At 39.4% G+C, this 17004-nt stretch overlaps 1 protein-coding gene across 8 annotated transcripts in view; it reads right to left on the bottom strand.

Annotated features, from left to right (window-relative positions):
- Positions 1-17002, bottom strand: part of ATP2B1 (ATPase plasma membrane Ca2+ transporting 1) — a 118372-nt gene extending 101370 nt beyond the window's left edge. For 3 of the 8 annotated variants that reach the window (XM_039471918.2, XM_039471912.2, XM_039471915.2), the window contains exon 1: positions 16854-17002. The gene's annotated coding sequence lies outside the window, so the exon portion shown is untranslated. The other 5 variants (XM_039471916.2, XM_039471911.2, XM_039471914.2 and 2 more) reach the window with 4 other exon arrangements.
- Positions 17003-17004: the final 2 nt, after the last annotated feature.

Raw genomic sequence — 17004 nt, 5'->3', positions numbered from 1 at the left:
TTTGGGTGGTAGGAGGTGCACCTTATAATTTTCACTTAGCAAACATTTATTCTTTGATTTAACCCACTACCTACTATGATGACTGTCACTCATTAATTCACCAAAAATTAGGTTGTTTTATTAATCTTTCTTAAATGTACATATGGGATTACATTTATTTCAGTGTTTAGTATCAGATATTTGATCATGTTTTTATGATAATAAATATGCCATAAGAACTTAACTCCTGTTTATATCGACTAGTCTATGGTAAAACTGGTTCTGTTACATGTCATTTCACTCAACATAGCAGTGTCCAAGAACCTATCGACCACACTGAGGATGTACTGTATGCTTGTCAATAAAAGTATTTCTGTATTTATACTCAATTTTTCATTTTATTCCCTAAAATTATTATTAAGCCAATAATTTATTCTCTGTTATTTCAGAATACTGACTTAATATGAAGTGATGGCAACAGAGATAAGGAAATGACTATGCCCAGGGAAGCTGGGGCAATCAATGCCTTATCAAAGAACTGATTTTTTTTTTTTTTTTTTTTTTTTTGAGACGGAGTTTCGCTCTTGTTACCCAGACTGGAGTGCAATGGCGCGATCTCGGCTCACCGAAACCTCTACCTCCTGGGTTCAGGTAATTCTCCTGTCTCAGCCTCCTGAGTAGCTGGGATTACAGGCACGTGCCACCATGCCCAGCTAATTTTTTGTATTTTTAGTAGAGACAGGGTTTCACCATGTTGACCAGGATGGTCTCGATCTCTTGACCTCGTGATCCGCCAGCCTCAGCCTCCCAAAGTGCTGGGATTACAGGCTTGAGCCATCGCGCCCGGCAAAGAACTGATTTTTAAAGTGAGTCTTGAATGAAGAGTCCTATTTTGCAATGTCCTATGAAGAGTCCTATTTTGCAAAGGGGAATATGATTCACAAAGGCATAAATAATGAACAGGCTAGCCATGTCTTTAATACAAGAAGAACTCCTGCTATGATGAGAAGTAACCACTGCAGAAGCAGGAATGGGGCAGTATTGAGGACTCAAGAGTTTAACTTGACACATGCATTCATTAAGTACTAACTTCATGAATAATACAAATGATAAGCACCTAACTCTCTGGAGAGGACAGGAGTACTTCATGAAGGAGTTTCATAACAAGACCTAAAAACATGACTAGTTTGGGTAAGGATATTCCAGATAGAAGAGCAGCACACAGCCACTGTTTTTCAACCAAATTATCCATATTCAGTTTTATGAATTCTTATTTTCTACTTAAAAACCTTCTTTTTCACTGCTAAGATGTCAATTTTCAATTATTTCCTGTGATACTTGTGCTTGCTTCTAAATAGTCTTTCTAGTTCCTCAAATTTGCTCCCTTTCATCTGCAGTGTGCTGGCAAGCCAGTTATCAAAATGTTACAAAAATTTATTTAAAATATGAGTAAATATACCAAGAAAACATCTGAAATGGAGTGAGATGCTGAGAGTCTTGATGCATGAACTTCTGGCTTCTTAGAGGGCTTTTGTGCCAATTTCCTTGTTCTCTACTTTGTTTTACATGGTTCAGGAAACAGGATAAATAATAGCCTTAGGCTGGGAGAAAAATTATCCTACACCTCTCTCCATTCTTCTTCTATTTCTGCTTTCTCTTTGATTCCTCCCCATTCTAGCAGCACTCCAGATAGCAGTTAGTCCACTAAGTTACATTCCAGGATAAGAAGATTGGTTTCCATTGACCTCAAAATCAAAGGAATGCCGTGATACAATTAATTTGACACATTTCACCCTTTTACACTCCTAACTATTCTAAGTAATTAAGAATTACTTGAGTAGGCAAAAGAAACATTTGACTGAATGTTCAAATACATAGAGAGATGTCTATCTACTAACCAGAAGTAAAAAGTTATATTCAATCAACTACATAATCTCTCCTATTCTCTCTCCCTCTCATATCCCACTTACACCTATCAACTTAATTTTAAAAAATCCAATGCCACTATAATCTATGACTTTTAATGACAATCTTAAAGTCCTTCTGTACATGTGCAGATCTAGATTAAACTATAATCTCTCTGCATCCCCCAAACCACTCAGTTTCTTCCTTTCAACTCCCTGGGGTATCCTGCTTATGGGGCTACCTGGTATCAAATACACTGAAGGGGCATGGCCAAAGAATCTGCTTAAAGGAGAAGATGTCCCTCCATTCAGAAATGAGACCTTAAACCTATACATTCCCACTTGTGGAAACATTTAATTTAAATCTAGGACCACAGGTATACTTCAAGAAGGGAGACAGGAGGAGCAAGTCTGACATTATGAAAAACTGATAGCCTGGCTTGCTACCTAGGCTGTGTGCAGAAGTACAAGCAGAGCTTAGCACAACTAAGAAAACCCTCCAAATACAATTGTGACAGAAGGCCAGAGGTCACCATCAAGAATTCTAAGAATTGACCAGGCGCAGCGGTTCACGTTTGTAATCCCAGCACTTTGGGAGGCCAAGGAGGGTGGACTGCTTGAGCCCAGGAGTTTGAGACCAGCCTGGGTAACATGACAAAACACTATCTCTACAAAAAAGTACAAAAATTAGCCAGGCATGGTGGCACACACCCATAGTCCCAGCTACCTGGGAGGCTAAGGTGGAGGATCGCCTGAGCCTGGAGAGGTCAAGGCTGCAGTGAGCCAAAATCATGACACTGCACTCCAGCCTGGGCGACAAGAGCAAGAACGCTGTTTCAAAAAAAAAAAAAAGAAAAAAGAAAGAAAGTAAAGAAAAAAAATAATTATAAAGAAAAGAATTATAAGAATAGGATACAACGGCAGCAAAACTATTGAGGTTTGAAGGTTTGACAGCAGATTCTAGAATGCTTTTCTTTTTTACTAGTGTAAGAATAACTGGAAACAACATACCCCTATTCATTATAGAAGAGATCACAGACCAGGAATGAGACATGTGCACACACTTACACTAGTTCTGGAAGCATACAGCACCTGATGAATCACTGCACAAAAAAGGAAACCAAGAAAGAATACCAGACACACTAAGCAAGGCTGACTTAAAGCTCTGCATAACAGACCCTCTTCTCAGCAGTTCACAGTAGTTACTGTCTAGCATAGCAATCAGGTAAATATTTTTTTAAAAGAAAGTATCCCAAATTTTCTACTGGAAATGAAAATTTAAAAATAATTTTAACAAGTCATATATGATGTCACAAGAAAAGCCTCCCAAGACACTTTTAAATTTCCACAAAATTTTACGTTGTTTACAATACTGAAACTTAACTTCTTTGGATTAATTCTTCAGTTGTAGTTGCATTTAAGTTTGGATGTCAAACTTTTTAAGTTTCCTCTGCTATTAAAAAAAATAAAGACACATTATTCTGTTAAGGAATATTTTACAAAAACATCTACTCATTGGCATTTTTAAATAATAATATCCATTTCCATCGGCTGCTTCTTAGTATTCTATTCTATTTAGTAAAGTCTATCCTACTCTTTAGAATCATATAAATTTTTGTTTCACAAAACATTAAATTTATATAACATAGTTGTAAGAAAATATTTCCAATCTTTGTATCATTCAGCTGACATATAATTCAGCTCAAAGTTAAAAGAAACAGTACCTGTGATAAATTCTTGCCCCAAGCACGCTACAGTTTCTAAGAGACAAAACAAGCATCTTACAGAAGTCCAGTGTCAATGGATTCAAGCTCAAGACCAGACACGAGAGGCTCATTCAAGAATCATTAACAACCTCACAGGTATAAACAGGGCATTGTGCCAAGGGTGAATGACAGATGAACAGTCCCTGCTCCCAAACTGAATATCTCACGGAGGTGTCAAATATGTAAACAACAAAATATGAATTTTTAAAACTGCTATAGAAATTTCGAAAAGTAAAGCAGCGACCTAACAATGAGTGGGACACACTGTAGACACAGCAAAAAAAGATAGACTCCCAAAAATCTGACCAGTCTCAGAGAAAGGCTGCAAGAAAATTTTAGTCATAAGATCACAAACTACCAAAATCCTTTAAATCGAGTAATTACAGAGGAAACAAACACAAATGAAGACAAACACCTGCAAATAAAGATGCTAAATTCAAAATCAAAACATCCAATAACAAAGGAATAGCCATTATGGTCATTAAAATATTAATGAAAAAAATTTAATGACATGAGAAAATAATACAAAGTTTTTTTAAAAGCATGCAATTATACCTACATTATCTGAAGGATGTTACTAGGTAAGTTTTCAAAAGATCAAAAACATTAAAGTGTTAAACCTATTTCTCAGATGTAGGATTATGAAGGATTTGTTTCACTTTTACATTGTCCTATATTTTCCAAACATTATATAGTATTATATTTCTAATTGTTAAAAAGGTTATGTAAGTCACTGTATTTTAGGGTATCCCTTTAAAACTATTAATAGCCCTTTTCATCTTTTTCTATAGAGAATATCTCATCCATAAATTACACAGAACCCACTTATTTAAATAGATTAGTATGAGTAAATTGCTTTGAACGGTACCAGCAGGTAGAAGGCAGCTACAGAGGTGTTCATTTTATTCAATAATCTTAAATTCCCTTTAGTCAAAGTAACTAGTGTGTTTTGGAGCTATTTTTCATGGCATGTTGACAAAAGAACGTTAGTTCTGCTTTTTCACCTTCTAAATTCTAGCATCTCTTAAGAAATGACTGTTGTTTTCTTGAGATTCTACTTCCTTTAAAAAAAAAAAAAAAAAGAGCAAGAAGAAATTCAAATATCAAGTTCCTTAACAGGAAGACAGAAATTCAATGAGGGGAATGGAATTTTGACCTTATCCAGATGAAGAAACAGAAATCATACACCAGACTTTTAACAGGGAGTGGGCTATATGTAATTATTTAGAAAAAATGTCTTTACCTGTCTTTATGGGCTTGCAATATGGCAGGTCAGAATCCCAAGGGAAGGCTCAAGAAACCAAATAAGGCAACCAACTGTTCTATACAATAAAGGAATGAGGAATCTGGATTTTCAAAGTGGAGGATGACTGGAGGGAGAAATTAAGGAAGGGGACTCTTGAGTTATCCATAGACTGTCTTCACTAAAGAAATGTTCCCTCATGTCCACATTGCTCACTTCTGCTTTTGTAAAAATGGATTATTTTTTCCCAAAGTGAAATTGAGTTGTGTATCTAAATTGCACAAGACTGCACAAAGACACAGGAAATGAATGACAGATGACATATCTGGATTATCTACACATTAAACTTATTTCATATATGCATTCATTTTCAGTTTGACAACCTTACACAGGTATAAAGTCTGTTTTGAAAAACAGATTGACACGGCTTTTTTTTTTTCCCCCCAAATATCAGCTGTCCTCTTAATCCCTCATCCCATTTTCTACTCTGAAGTGAGTAACCTCAAATCGTTCAGCTGTTTGTTTCTAACTCCATCTCTACGAACAATGCTCACAAAGCTACTGCTTGCTTTTCCAAGACAGAGTCTCACTCTGTTGTCCAGGCTGGAATGCAGCGGCATGGTCTTGGCTCACTACCTCCGCCTCCTGGGCTTAAGCAATTTTCCTGCCTCAGCCTCCCTAGCTGTTGGGACTACAGGCCCATGCCACCACACCCGGCTAATTTTTGTATTTTTAATAGAGATGGGGTTTCACCATGTTGGCCAGGCTGGTCTTGAACTCCTGACCTCAAGTGATCCACCCATATCTTTCATCATCATTCTTCCCATGCCCAGCACAAACACAAATGCTTTCTAAAGTACTTTATCAAGAACATTTAAAGAAATTACAATTCAATAACAGGAAAAGACTATACATTACTGGAACCAAAATGTCCATCAACAGGCAAAAGGACAAATTCTGGTGTATCTATACAGTGAATCCTCATCAGCAATAACAAGAACTATTAATATATACAACATGGATGAATCTCAATTATGCTGAGTGAATGCAGACCAAAAAAGAACACATACTGTATGATTCCATGTACATAAAATTCCAGAAAAGTCAAATTATTCTACAGCCACAGAGCAGATCAGGAGTACCTGAGGAAAGGAGGCACAAAAAATACAGGGGAATGATTATCTGACTGGTCGCGATTTCAATGGAATATATACGTGCCTCAGAACTCAAGTTTTTCACTTTAAATGTAAAGTTTACTCTATGCCAATTATCTTAATAAGACTGTAACAAATTTGTTTAATTATGAGAAAAGGGACACAAATAAGCTAAACAGAAGTTCTGGATTCAAAGGTATGGCTTTATAAATGGGTTTCACAGTAAGGTGATCTGATTGGGACATTTTCTTTGGAGACACAGACACAGCCAATGTCAGATTCTTGAGATCTTTTACCTTGAGTTGGTCAGATTAGATAAAGTAAGACAATTCTCTTCTGGCCAGAATTCTGAAAGCTGGGTGAGGGAAGAAGACTGGTGATCTTAAATATGTAAACATTCAGTTTTGAGTGTGGCACCCTGGTTTTCAACTGTGTTCCCAGTGTGTAGCCTTCTCCAGTAAGTAAGCTTCCAGCCGTCTGCAAGGGTGAAGGAAGAGAGATCACAGAGCTACAGAAGAGAGGGAAAGATATTTGGGTATCAAATTCCTAAAATTTCAGCCAGTCCTCCCATTTTGCCCCACTGTCCCCTCTTCACCACAGGTACCATGTTTTCTCAGCTCTGAGCTCTCAAGGAAGTCTATAAACTGACTTGTTTCTGGGTTTTTCTATAGGAGTTCAGCTTTTTGAGTCAACTAAGTTAGCTCCTTCCAAAATTTTGGTGTGGGTTTCTTTTCTCCCTTGTAGCTATGGCTTTTTTAAAAAAAGAATTCCCTTATTCTCATTTTAATATATGTTTGGCAAGGAACAGAGTTAAATGCCAGCAATATGCCACCTGTTTAACTGAAATCTCAGATAATTTAGTTTTTCAATAAATGTATTTATCTTCATAAATGAACCACAGCATATCACAGATGAAACATCAAAACGATGATAAAGTAGTTAAAAGACAAAATTGAAAGGTAAACCTGTCAGAATAAAGAACTAAATGGTTGAAAAGAAAGTCTGGGGTTGAGGGGAGTGTGTCCCTGTTTTTGCTATACAAATTTTGTTAAAACTCAAATTTCCAAGAGAGAAAAATCAAAACCCCCTGACTTTTTGATGAGTTAACAAAGAAACCAAGTGATTTATCCATGACCAATAGGCTTTTTAGTGGTGAAGATAAATTTCAAATTTAAATCTGGTGAGTCCTTAATATATCACAAAGTAAAAACCAAAATCAAAGGTGACACAGGCTCTGAGAAAGGTAGGTATTTCTAGCAAAAGGAATGCTGTCAGCAGAAGGGCCAGAGGTGAGAGAATTAGGTTCCAGCATTTGATTATGTACATAAAAACAGTGGTGCTTAAGCTCAAAAAAGGTAGGGTCATCTATTTTTGAGACAGGGTCTCCCTCTGTTTCCCAGGCTGGAGTGCCGCAGCATAATCTCAGTTCACTGCAACCTCTACTTCCCAGAATCAAGCAATCCTCCCACCTCAGCCTGAGTAGCTAGGACTACAGGTACAGGATTCCACATGCCTGGCTAAATTTTTTTTTTTTTTTTTTTTTTTTTTTTGTAGAGATGGGGTTGTTTTGCCATGTTGCCCAGGCTGCTCTCAAACTCCTGTTCTCAAGCAATCCTCCCGCCTCAGCCTCCCAAAATACTGAAATTAAAGGCATGAGCCACTGTGCTGGACCAAAGACAAATTTGGTAGTACAAATTTTATACTAAATCCACTGTGTGTGCAGAAAGAGGTTGACTGATGAATTCTTGTTTTTCTGAGACTCGGCATTCAGAAGGTTTGATGCTGGAGGACCTACCTACCTTTCCTAGGCTTTGTCTTATTTCTTTCCCATTTCGCCGACTGACCTTCCTTGTTTTCAGCCCTCTATTTGAACTGGTATCCTTTAACTCAGTACTCCACTATGGTATTGTCAGGAGTGTCCATACTTGAGTACCTAAGCTCATGAGTCACTTTTTAAGCAAACAAACAAAAAAAGAGTAATTACAGCAGTTACCTAATTTTGAGCATGAGTAGAGAAAAAAGGACAGAAGTATAGCAAAGAAATTAAAAATCTCTTAGCAGAGGTATTAAAAGATCTAGGTATTAGCAAGGAAACATGGCGTATATGCCAATATCATCCCTGAGTGTCCCAGCAGAAAAACATTAGGACTTACTAATCTAACACATTTCACTTTTGCTAATTTCATTCATCTCTACCTTCAAATTTCTTTTTATTTTCTTCACTACCAAAACCACTCCTGTGCTACTCTTTGACCAACAACTTTATTATGATTAGTACTGTAATTTAATTAAAGCAGGAGCAAGTCTTAGCACTCCTTCCACAATACCTTACCAATAATTGGATCTATAAAATTTAAAAGGTTGGGAGAACACTCAATAGCAGGGCACCTGCAGGATCTCAGCTGTGCTAATCATGGGAAAATGAGTAATTTCCAGAGAACAACTCTTATTTTTTCAAGCATTTTAAAAAATATAATGGCTTACATACTAAAGCTATATAAATCCTTAGTTATTTAAATGTCTAAAATTCCTACTCTATGTATCACTCAAGCATTCAACGGACATGATAAAGTCAAATACAGGCTTTCCTTCTTGACCTCTGGAAGGCAGCTGGAAGAATAACCCATTGTTATACTTTAACACAGACCATATACCTACTCTTCTCCCTGATGCCTAGTGATTCTGTAGCAGGTCATAAGCTAACAGATTGCTCTCAGTTCACAGAACGACAGCAATGGTACGACGCTCAGTCTTCCTGTCTAAGTGTGTCCATTCTTAAAAAACTCAGCATTAGTTTACCCTTTCCCATCATTTCTCAAATTTTGTCTGAAGTCCTCTATGTTTGTAGTCTGGGTTGTATACTTCCCATTTATTGTCCTTTTGTCTTAGTAATTTGTTTGGAGATACTATAAAAGAGCTGAGATAAGATATGGCTTCTATATGAGGATACATAGAACTTTATCCAGCAAATATTCAGGTACTATTTTTTTGGCATATTGGTTAGGATTCAGACATTGTATAGCTGCTGTTAAGATAAAGTTTAACCTTTACCTTACCGAAGATTAAGGAACTTTTTCTGGGAGATTTTTAAAGCCTTTTTACCTTTGGAATTTCAACTTGTTCAGATAGGTTCGTAAGACAATGTTTTACTTCTGGAAGATACAGCTACATACATTTCATAGAATGTTACTAGGACAGTAGAATTTAGCTTCTCTACAGGCAGACTTTTCCACTTCTGAATTTCAATATGGCAGTTAATTTGGTTTTTTTTTGTTTTGTAAACAAGTTCTTGCTCTGCCACCCAGGCAGCCTGGAACTCCTGGCCTCAAGTGACCTCCCAAAGTGCTGGGATTTATAGGCATCAAGCACTGCATCTGGCCCCTAAGGGTCTTATCAGGTAAGAGGAGAAACACACACATATTCACAACAGGATAAGGGACCACCAGACTCTAAGACTGTCACACAGTGGATAGTCAGCAATACTACAGTATGCAACACTGCTCTCAACTCCAGTTGAGAAACAATTCATTTTGTGTTCTAAGTGAACAGCACCCCCTGGAGTTGTGCAAGCCAGTGATCCTGGTTAGGTAACAAAGAAAGTTAACAGGTGAGATGCCCCACTAAAGGGACTTTTGTCAAATGAGAGGACAAAACACTACACACATTTAGATAGATTGAGCCCTTATTAGCATGTTAAAGTATCACAGAAGTTCCAAATGGAGAATTGCATAAACCAGCATATCCTGGGGTTTAGTTTCCACTCCTGTCCCCCAGGAAATCCCCATTAATATTTTTCAGAACCAGTGTTCTAAAACACACTTTGGAAAACACTGAGCTACTTAATAAAAGGCCTTTAGAGTCAAGTTGTGTCTTCATAAAAATTAAAAAACCAATAAAAGTTTTAGTGAAGAAATTGTGGTTTAAAACAGGTTATTGAAAAACGAAAGAAAATTCTGGTGCAAATATGTAAGGTATATTAAAGCAGCAGATCTGAGAGTTTTGAGAGTACAAGACTATATTTAAAATCCTCCTGGGAGAGAACTCACTCATGGGGTTAATATGATCAGTAACAGATCCACGCTGCTAACAAAAAATTATTTTAAAAGCATCTTTTAAGTTAAACAGTCAAATATTTTTTTAAGACCTTTTTTTTTTTTTTTAGAAAACATAAATTCGACTCCTAAATTTATCAGGTCTTTACAGTAGTCATGCCAGTTTACAGTTAGGCAGTGTAATCTCAGATTTCACAGTGTAAGCAACCATTGGTTCATTCTAATCTATCTTTATTTGTTCCCCCAGAGGCCCAGGTGACAATAATATTAATACAAAAGCAGGTATCCCATATTATAAGAAACCATCTTGTTGGACGTTACTGCACTTAGAAATATCAAATATTCTTACCAAAAAGGTAACTAAGAACACCACATACTATTTGGAATAGCTGACACTATCCTAAAAAAAAACATTAATAAAAAATAGCTTTTAAAAATATGGCAAAAAAAAAAGTACCCACAGTTTATTTGGAACTCTCTGCCAAAAATACTCATTAATTTAGATTACCATAACCTTTAGTAAATTACAATCTATGATTTCTAAATATACCTTAAGGTGTGCCAACAAGACTTTAAATTTTGGAACAAACAAAAACAGGTTCAAACAGTCTTGGGATGAACCCGCTTTGAAATTATTTTCATTATAATATGTATTTTAAATGCAGGTACAGGCTATTTACTATATTATTATAAATGAAACAAAAACAACTGCATTTTAAAACTGGTCTTAAAGAGGAAAATTATTAAAGGCAGGTAATTCACGTGGTAGATAGTAGTATTAGATAAAATAGTTCCAAAAGTTGGAGTAGATTGCTGAACTATACTGTTATTCAACATTTAAGTGAGACAGCAGTAACTTCTACTTTAATGCACAAAATAGTAAATTATCAATTAACATGCTATCACTAATATTCTTGGAAGATCTACTTGCTGTTTTTAAAAGAGCAGCTGCTTGTTAACTAAAATTAACGAGAACTATCCACTAACTTATGTCCTTTTAGTCTGAAGGAGTATCCAATCTTTTCTTCTAACAAAGTTAAGAGCTAGACTAATGCATAAATACACACTACTGAAAGGATATGCATGCATTATTTTTATGAATATAAACCCCGGTGTCCAAGTCACTTGGAAATGGCAGACATTAAGACATGAAAACAAAAGAACATTCCCTAAGAGTTTACAGTGCTTAATAAGTAACTTAAGTAATCACAGATGAATATTCTGAAAGACTGTACATACACAGATAACAGAAATATTTTTAATTTATCAGCTCTACAATTGTCACAAAAGCCACCAACATCAACGAATCAAATTTTGCTACTGATTTACAAATCTCTACCATGTAATTTTAACTTAGTTATAAATGCAATGTCAATGTTTCTCAAAATGCCGACTACTGGGCCCCACCCCAAATCTGCTGAATCAGAATTCCAGGGGCAACGCCAAGGAATCCGCACTTTCAGTAATTCCCCCAGGTGACTCTCATGCACACTAATGCTGGAGAACCACACCTTTTTTCTGAGATTTATAACCAGGTTTTGGATTTCAGGAACTAAAATCTCCTCATTTGGAACCCTTTAAACTAAATTTCATTACAGAACCAATCAGTATTTCAAAGAGATTTAGGTAATAAAAACGTTACAGCAGAAAAACAAGTGCATAAAAAGTTACAGCAGAAATTTAAAGAAGAAACTTGTAGTATAGCACACTTTTTTATTCAAGATCTAAGACACCCCTAGTCATTTCAAAGACCAACAAGTTCTGTGAAATCAAAATTCCTTACTTAAAAAAATCCACAATATTAAAAATATATTATTTCAGATACGTTCACATTCACTCAGCTGTCAAGTAAATTAAAATACAAACTGTTTGCATTAAACAAAATATAAGTATGATTAAATTTATAAAGCTTAACCCAAACAAACCTATTTATATTTCATCATTAAATTTACTCTGATCAGAATTGATTTTCCATACATAACTTTAATAAACTTACATAAACATGTATAATGAGAAGAGCAATGAACAAAAACTAGAAGCCACCCAGAGTCCAGTTGGGCTAAAAAAAAAAACTGCTATGTGACCTTAGGGCCTAGACAAATTACTTCACCTACAGGGGGCAAGAAAAAAAAAAAAAAAAAAAAAAGGACAAATGTCTACCTTACCATACAGGATTATTGTGAGAATCAAATGAGGTACTATGTAAATAATACATTCTGAAAACTGTAAAACATTTAATAATGTCTGTGATTTATGAAGACAGCAAAATTTGAGAGACACTACCTTTGGGTACCTGCTGTAAAACACACAAACTATCACCAGAAATATTAAAATGTATATGCCGCTACTAAAGAATCAATGAAGAACATAAAAACTGACCATTCAGATTTAATTAGATATTGGGACACTATTGAGTATACAGTATTCTGTAAATTACAAATATAAAACAAAAATTTGATTTGATTACCTGTCCTATGTCCCCATTTATAACAGATCCATTTCTTGTGTTAAGATATAAATAAAATTTGATGCACCACGAGTTGGTCATTGTCAAAACTGGCCAGTAGGTGTATCATTCTATTTTCTCATGTTTGACAGTTTCTATAATATAAAATTTTAAAAAGACAACAATGTATGTGGTATGTATAAATAACATTTCTAAAAGTTAAAAAGTAATTTTTAAGTTTTTTACTTTATGAAAATTATTCCCATAACTATTGTATGTTATTTTCCTTACAATGTCACCTCAGATTCTACCTAGTCCCAAATAAGCTACTATTAGTACCTTTGCTACATAGCATGACAGCTACTAGAAAATAATTATTCCCTTCCAACTGGTCAATACTCTTACTCAAGATTCAAAAACTTAAATCTTTGTTTCTGCTTTCTGATTCTTAGACCTTTTATTGTTTTTTGCTCTTTCATTACAAAATTCCAGAATAAAAAAGTGAAAACTTCAATTTTACTGTAATCATGTGTAAAATGGAAGGGATAAAAAGCAAATACTCTTTTGTTCAGTATTACAAAAAACCGATAGTTTTGATTGGCCATTCCTTTTAAAACTCATTTCCCATGGTAAGACTGTTTCGTCTGAAATGAAGTTAACATGTCTGTCAAAGGAAATTAGTAAATCTAACTCTAAAATCAAGGATTCTATGGAAGTATACATAACAACAAATAATTACTCTGCATGCATACATCAAATAATATCCTTTAACCTGGGGCCATATTCCATAGCTTGACAGAGAATACATAACAGTAAGAGCATAAAACATCTTTCATCTCAGATTTTCTGGCTAATTTTAGTTTAATAAAGACTTATCTATAGCTCAATAGCTAATGCTTTACAGTAGTCTATAGAGGAATTCCAAGTGTTGAATGAAAACTTAAATGCAGGTAGAAGGGCAATAATATTTTGTGGTTTGTAAGGACGACTATTCGTAATAATACCCACATTTTAATTCATTACTTGAGAGCTAAATCCTTTTTCTCATGTTAACATCTGCAGTATAATAATAAAAAAGGACCCTGTGTCTAAAGAGACAGTGTTCCTTATACATATGATTTGGGAAAGAGGGGAAGGGAAGGTAATCTCAACAATACAGCTGTCACTACAGCATTTGTTTTCTAAGCATTAAAATTTCCATTTAATTTTACATGAGATGCACCTGAGAGAAGTCACATATAGAAATCACTTTTTTCTAACATGGTCTTTATTAAACTTTGAACATAAGTACACCTGCTCGAAGTGTTCATTCGTATTATTTAAGCAAAAGCAACTGTAAAACAAAATCATAAAAGCTAAGTTGTTGGAAGACAACAACAAAAAAAGAATTACTGTACCTGATCCTGCGTGTTATTTTAGAATCTGTTAATAGGCCTACAGCTTTAAACACACACACACACACACACACACACACACACACACACACACAGAGTAAAACCACTGTCATGCTGGTAGATACCTTTATTTGGTGGTAATGGGTAGTTTAAACTACATATTTGAAAGCAGCTGTTACTTTTCTTCTTTCACCAAGAAGATCCAGACCATCAATTTCATTATAAACACGAATCAAAACTAGTTTCTCATCTCAGAATGCTAAATTAAATCTCAAGCTTCAGTTAAAAAAAAAAACCTATGATTTCCCACACGATTGCAGAAATTTCTCTCCTAAGAGTGAGAAATGAGAGAATACAGAAAAATGAAGACAATTCCTCCTTATACGTCAAAATGGGAATGCCAATAATGACAGCTGCGATAAAAATCAAGAAGGCGTACTCCGAATTTTCACCATTTTAATACAAGAAAATCACGAAATTTTAAATTAAAGGTGGCGCTCTGTCCTCAACTCACCCGAATGTGACTCACTTTTGCAGACTATATGGTAGGAAATAACAGTTACTTTTCAAAGATCTTGCAGTTACACCCAAGCCAAAATCAGGACAGAGATCCACCCTTAATTACAGCAATTTAACTGTCTTGATCTAAAGAAAGGTAGAAACTAAAACGTCCTCCTGAAATCATGGCTAAATAAGCCCATTTTATATGCTAATTATCGAAGATTCCCAATTAAAAAGAAATGTTTCTATTTATTTCAAATTTGAACTCATCAGAAGGATAAAGGGGGCGGGGGTGAGACCCAAATGAAACACACAAGTACAAAAAGCAGATTCTCCTCCAATCCCTCTTAATTCCCCCAATCCGCCCCTACCACACACAAGGACAGGGAGTCTCAGGCAGGCTGGCATCAGGGCTAGTGGTGAAGGCCTTCCATTCACTCACGTGGGCCATCACCCAAAGGGTTACACACCCTCTGCCAGATGACAGCCTCATACAAACCGGGCCCTTACAGGTACTTATTATAAAATACACCCACGCTGAACAAGAGCCTTATTTTAAAATAAGACTGTCCTCAGGTGGGGGAGGTTAAACATAACAAGGGCTTCCATGTTGAAAGGCAGACAAGTTCAGATATATGCATATACCTACACAGGCATGAAAAAGAAACATGTAGCTAATTTATCACGAACACCAATCGATACCAAGAGAAGCCATTAGATTATGAAGAAACCCAGAAAAGTAGCGGGCACGGAAGCGAAAGGTGGCTGTCTGCAGCGCTCTATCCCAAGAGAAAGGTAAGTACACGCCTGCCGAGCACGGTCGAGCCCTCCAAGTATCTGCAGACCCCCTGAATCCACCCGGACGCCCTCCCCTCCCCTCCGCGCCAAGCACCTCACAGGGTGCGAGCACTCCCAACGCTGCGAGTCCCGCAGAAAACTGGTGAATGAAATGCGCACAGAGACCAACCTGGCGGTGACCGCGGCGCAGAACCAGGGGTCGCTAACCAGCGTAGCCACAGGATTCTCCCGCAGGATGAGATGGAGAGAGCACACCCCCCACCCCACACCCCTGCCACTGGAACGCGGTCCTCCTACAGACTCCTTCCCTAAAAAGGGGGATGGGGCGCAGGCTTTTTCCTCTTAAACTAAGTGAATAAACACGAATCGGAAACAAATGTGAACATCCTGGGGGGCCAGACGAAAGGCGTGAGGAGAAAGACTAGGCGGCTCTCCAACTCCCGGGAAATCACCGTCCTGACACGCAACCACCACCCACCCCGGCCAGGGGCCGACTCGGGGCCCCCGCTCCCCTCCCGCAGTGCGTCTGGGGGGCCGAGACCAAGGATTAGAGGGGTGACCCTGCCGGGGCGCGGGGAGAGGGAGTGCTGGGCACCGTGCCCTCAAGGTCACCACGCGCCGTGGCGGGGGCGACCGGTGGCAGGATGGACTGTCGCGCGGCCGACGCGGCTCCGTGAAGCCGAAGACCCGCGGTGTAGACCAGAAGCCCCAACCAGCCCCATCCCTCGGGCTGGAGCAGCGACTACCGGACGGACCCGGCGCTGAGGTGCACGGCTAGAAGCCCGCTCACCTCTACAATCTCCCGGCAAGAGACAACCTGTGAGGGGCCCCGGCCACCCCCACCGGCTTCTCCCGAATCCGCCGCAACCCTCCGGGCACTCCGCTGTCGGGACCCCCGCCGCGGCGCCAGACAGCGGTGCTCCGCCCGGCCTCCCCCGCAGGTGACCTGCCCCGCCGCCCCCGCCGCGGGCGGGCGGCGGCCGCCACTCACCTCGCCCGGCAGTAGGAACCATTTTCCGAGGGGGAAGGAACTACAGGAGGGTCGCGGGACAGTGAGGGGCAGCAGGAAACGCAGAGGATGGGGGCTCGGTCCTCGGCGCGTCCGCAGCCGGCTCGCAAGGCTCGGGGCGCCACGCGGAGGTGCAGCTGCACCTCGGGGACGGGGCGGCCGCGGAGCCGAGAGGCTCGGCGTCCACCAGCCGGGGCTCCCTACTCACGCTGCACTGCGAGGAGGCGGCGGCGGCGGCGGCGGCGGAGGAGGAGGAGGAGGCGGCGCCCGGCCGTCCCCGCCCAGAGCCCGGCAGCCACCGAGTGGCCGCCCGCGTCCCCGCAGGACCCGCCTCCTCGGCTCCGCAGAGCCGCACACAGGGCGCGCCGCGCTCACTGGGCACGGGCAGCTCCGCCGGCCTCACGCTGCCGTCCGCAACGGCAGCGGCGGGCGGGGTGCAGCCCCCTCCGTGAGCGCCGCAGCCCGGCCCGCTCAGGGAGGGGCCCGCGGGCACCAGAGAACAGACGGCCGAGCACGAGGGGGCTGCGCGCTGCTCCGGGCAGGGACCCTGTCTGCACCGGGTGGCCCGCAAGATTGCCGGGGTAGGCAGGGGGAGGAGAACGCTCACCCGTTCCGGTCCGGCGCTCCCTTCTCTCCACACCCACACGCCTCCCGCTCCACGCTGGCGGCGCAGCTGCTCCCGCTGCCACAGCCACAGTCGCCGCCGCCGCCGCCGAAGCTCGCGCTGCCGCCTTGGCTGGGCGCGGTCACGTGACGCG

Source organism: Saimiri boliviensis, chromosome 7 (assembly GCF_048565385.1).
Source record: "Saimiri boliviensis isolate mSaiBol1 chromosome 7, mSaiBol1.pri, whole genome shotgun sequence".
Lineage (NCBI taxonomy): Eukaryota > Metazoa > Chordata > Mammalia > Primates > Cebidae > Saimiri > Saimiri boliviensis.
This window is presented reverse-complemented; position numbering and strand designations above follow the sequence as displayed.